Source organism: Mandrillus leucophaeus, unplaced genomic scaffold (assembly GCF_000951045.1).
Source record: "Mandrillus leucophaeus isolate KB7577 unplaced genomic scaffold, Mleu.le_1.0 Scaffold320, whole genome shotgun sequence".
Taxonomy (NCBI): domain Eukaryota; kingdom Metazoa; phylum Chordata; class Mammalia; order Primates; family Cercopithecidae; genus Mandrillus; species Mandrillus leucophaeus.
In genome coordinates, this window is record NW_012103366.1 from 1,458,977 (window position 1) to 1,463,430 (window position 4,454).

The 4,454-nt window shown below is 38.9% G+C and overlaps 1 long non-coding RNA gene across 1 annotated transcript in view; it reads right to left on the minus strand.

Annotated features, from left to right (window-relative positions):
* Positions 1 to 232: 232 nt before the first annotated feature.
* The window catches only part of LOC105545174, a 38,863-nt gene continuing 34,641 nt past the window's right edge, over positions 233 to 4,454 (minus strand). Inside the window, exons 2-3 of the long non-coding RNA XR_001006879.1 lie at positions 1,516 to 1,663; positions 233 to 529 (exon numbers count right to left, since the gene is read on the minus strand). This is a non-coding gene — a long non-coding RNA (uncharacterized LOC105545174). The remainder of the gene's footprint in view (positions 530 to 1,515; positions 1,664 to 4,454) is intronic.

A 4,454-nucleotide genomic window follows, 5' to 3' on the forward strand; every position in this document is an offset into this window, starting at 1 on the left:
ACTCCATCACTGCTGCTTGTTTGGTTGGTAACAAAAAGAAAATTAAAAATATAACAACCCTTATTCCATTTCAAAAATTTATTTGGATTCCTCTACTACCAACCTCTTTTTTCAGCCACTCCATCCCCAGCTCGTACCTCTCCCTCTACCCAACCCCCACGCCGCAGCAACTTATGCCCATGAGGCATTCCTGGAAACACGTAGCGGCCTTTCCCGACTCTGCCCTTGCACGCAAACCTCAAGCTAGACTAACGCTTTTGCATGTTCTTTATCTGGCAGAATTTTACTCACTCTCTAAGGTCCAGTTCAGATTACTCTCTAAGGTCCAGTTCAGATATCACCTATTCTATAAAAGCTCCTTCAACTCCTTCAGGGAAAGGTGGATACCAGCTCATCTGTGATGTCATAGATTTGAGATAGATTGTAGATGCTGTATTTGGGCTACCTGGGTTTAAATCCTGGCTACACCACTCTCCCACTGCTAGTTTTGGGCAGCCAACTTAAGCGCTTCACCCCTCAGTTACCTCATCTGAAAACAATGATAATCATAGCATGAATATCTTATTGTTGTTACCAAGCATGTGAGATAATGCACATGAAGCTCATAACAATGTATCTGGCCCACAGGCAAGCACTCAATACAGATTATCTTCAAATTGTTCCCATTATGATTATCCATCTTATTCTTTTGTCTCAATGTGAATTTTTTTTAACATTTTCAATAATTTTTTAATTTAAATTTTTTATATTTTACATTTACATTTGATTTTTATATTAAATATAAGTATTTTATTACAGAAGTACTCCATATTTATTGATTAACATTTAGGAAATTCAAATGGCTTGCCAAAAAGATTAAATTCTCTACTGTTTGAGACATCTCTTGGTTACAAGCAAAAGGAACTCATTCTGGTTAACTTATCCAGAAAAAATAATTTCTGGGAGAGTTGTCAGGCATCTTACTACATCAACCCAAAGATGGAGAATCAGGTTAAGAAAAGGGTCGGGCTCCATGGAGGACTGGCAGCAAATAACAGACAAGACCACGGCACAGTGTGTCACCAATGGCACAACCCCACTGGCCACTTGCTGTAGCCACAGTTCCTGAACCTTTGCGACTTAGCTAAAGTAGGAAGAGCATGTTATCCCCTCTCCCACTTACCCACCCCGTGATCTTTACCTATATTTGGTCACTCACAGGCAAACAAATCTTGCACTTACAAGCTTTGGTGCCTTTGCTTATGCCATTCCCTTTGCCTGGAATAGTCTCACTCTGTTACCCAGGCTGGAGTGCAGCGGCACGTTCATGACTCATTGCGGCCTCAACCTTCCTGGCTCAGCCTCCCTAGTAGCTGGGACCACAAATGTGCACCACCACCCCCAGATAATTTTTTTGTTTTTCATTGAGATGAGGGCTCACTGTGTTGCCTAGGCTGGACTCGAACTCCTGAGCTCAAGCAATCCTCCCACCTCGGGCTCCCAAAGTCATGGGATTACAAGCGTGAGTCACCACACCTGGCCTGCTCACTTCTTGATTCCAGAGCTTGCCATATGTTTTTGTAGCACTTCGCACATAGTACAGTTAGATGTTGTATCGTTCTTTGTTGCTATGCTGTAAATTCCTATTTTCAGCCACATCACACAGAAGACACTTGATAAATATCTGTTTAATGAATGAAAAGAAGAAAGAATTAAATTAGATTTTAAGGCACTGTACTAAGCACTTCACAAACATTAACTCACTGGGCGCGGTGGCTCACACCTGTAATCCCAGCACTTTGGGAGGCTGAGGCTAGTGGATCGCTTGAGTTCACAGAGTTTGAGACCAGCCTGGGCAACATGGTAAAATCCCTTCTCTACTAAAAATACAAAAATTAGGCCGGGTGCAGAGGCTCACGCCTGTAATCCCAGCACTTTGGGAGGCCAAGGCGGGCGGATCACAAGGTCAGGAGATCGAGACCATCCTGGTTAACTCGGTGAAACCCCGTCTCTACTAATAATACAAAAAAAAAAAATTAGCCGGGCGTGGTGGTGGGCACCTGTAGTCCCAGCTACTCGGAAGGCTGAGACAGGAGAATGGCATGAACTCGGGAGGTGGAGCTTGCAGTGAGCCAAGATCGTGTCACTGCACTCCAGCCTGGATGACAGAGTGAGACTCAGTCTCAAAAAAAAAAAACAATAAATTAGCCAGGCGTGGTGGTGCACGTCTGTAATCCCAGCTACTAGGGAGGCCAAGGCAGGAGAATTGCTTGAACTCAGGAGGCAGAGGATGCAGTGAGCCAAGATCACACCATTGCACTCTAGCCTGGATAACAGAGTGAGACTCTGACTCAAAAAACAAACAAAACCATCCAAACGTTAATGCAATTTAGTCTCAATTTATAATACAGTTTCTCCTCAGATAGGCTAATTACGCTTTTATAACAGAAGAAACTGAGGCCAGAGGAGTGAAGTTACTTTCCAAAGGTCACACAGCTATTAAGGGACAGAGGCAGAATCTGAAGAAGGCAGTCTCGCTCCAGAGCATAGGCTTTTATCTAAAGAGATGTTATGACTCTGTGAAAGGTAGTACAGGGCCCTTTTTCTAGAAAATTCTACCACATCTTTGTTTGTTATTTAAAGCGCTGACAGTCTCCTGGTAAGCAGAGAAAGCTAATTAAATGTTTCTGTACATTTTCAATATTGAAAAACATATTTAGTAAATTTCATAAACACTTATTCCATCATTCCTGAACAATGGTAATGGAAAGCTCTATACACAAATTCATAGAAACTCAATTAAATGAGCACAAAAGCACACAATAAAATTCATCACACTCTGTCTCTGCCCTTCCTCAGGTTACCAGGAGTTGTTAGTGTAGACACTGGCATTTTATTGAACTGGTTCCGGCTACAAAGAGTTTATGTTCTTATGCTCACAGCAATCTCCTTCCCTGGTTATATGATATCTCTCACCCCTCCTAGAATCCCTCTTTTGCTTATCATCAAACAGCAGAAACTTGACTCCAGAGTACCAATGTGCAGGGTGCCTCACAATTAATTGTCTGCATGATAAGGGCAAGAATTTAAATCTTGTGAATAGAGGAAAACCATCAACCTTCATGTTCACAGGGTATATAAATTACACCATCCAACCCGAAAAAATACTCCATTTTAAATTCATATAAACATAATTAAATAGGAATGGGGAATCTGAAATGAAGAACACTGAGAGAGAAGACATTTAAAAAGAACAAGAAATCATTTACAAGAGAAAATGCTTTGCTCATCCCAGAGATAGATAAGATATATATTGCTAATTTGCAAAGGCCTTGATAGTCTCCTTGATCAAGCAAAGGATTTATAAGTCTCCTTTCTCTATTTGTTCCTGCCAGTATCTTCACTTTTAAGTGCCTCATTATAAGGTCTGCAAAATAAGAAAAGAAAGGAAGATGGAGGAAAAAAAGATCTAAAGATTTCTTTTGCTTTTAAGAGATTATTATAACAAGCAAACATTTGTCATTAGGTTAAACGAAAGAAAGCTAGCTCCTTACAAATATCTGAGATCATAAAAACTGAACTTGGCGGGGAAGGGACATTAGTATAGGAAGGGGTATGATTAAAAGTAATAGTATAGAATTAGTAGCTAACATGGAAATTAGATATTAGCCAAAAAAAAGATTCCTGGTAAGGTAAATTAGATAAAAGGAAAAACTTCAAAAGAATATAACAAGTGCTCCATCCCATGAGACTTTTAGAATTAACCTGGACAAAGAGCTAGAATATATTTCGTAGAAAGCAATCTTTTCTGACAAGCTGGTAGATTAGCTCTAATTGATTTTTCCACCTCTAATTTCTTTGACTCTCTGAAATGCTATTTGTATAAGACAAATGAGTTTTCCTTGAGGTTGAATTTTCTGTCTTTATTTTAATCAAATGAGATATGATTTCTCATGAAAATAGTTTCCAAGCCAATGGCTTTGTAAGTAATAATTCTCTTATTTAGACAATTAAAGCTTAAAAATCAAAGTTATAGCATGAGTAAACATGACAAATCACCATGTATTTTCTTCCATCATGCACTGGCAAAATTATTGGAATAAAGTTTCCAAGTGAAGGAATAGGGTACAGGAAAAGTGGAGCAGGCTAATATTCTACCAGTTTTTATCTTTTTGTTCTAGCTTCATATCCTCTCTAGAAAGTTATCACTAATAGAAAAACACTTAATTCTGTTGAAATTAGTTAAAGTTTATACCAGATAACAGTTCTGAGAACATGAGGTACAATATCACATGCATGTTAATTATGTTATTTATTATCATAAAAAGAGCAAAATTAAAAATGTACTAGAAAAAGTTTTGCCTGGAGTCTTTGAATTTTCTAAGAGAACACTTAGGGAAAGAGGAAAAGAAGAGGAAATACTAGGTAAGGCAGGGGATAGATCTCTTTCTCCTCATATATATATATATATATAT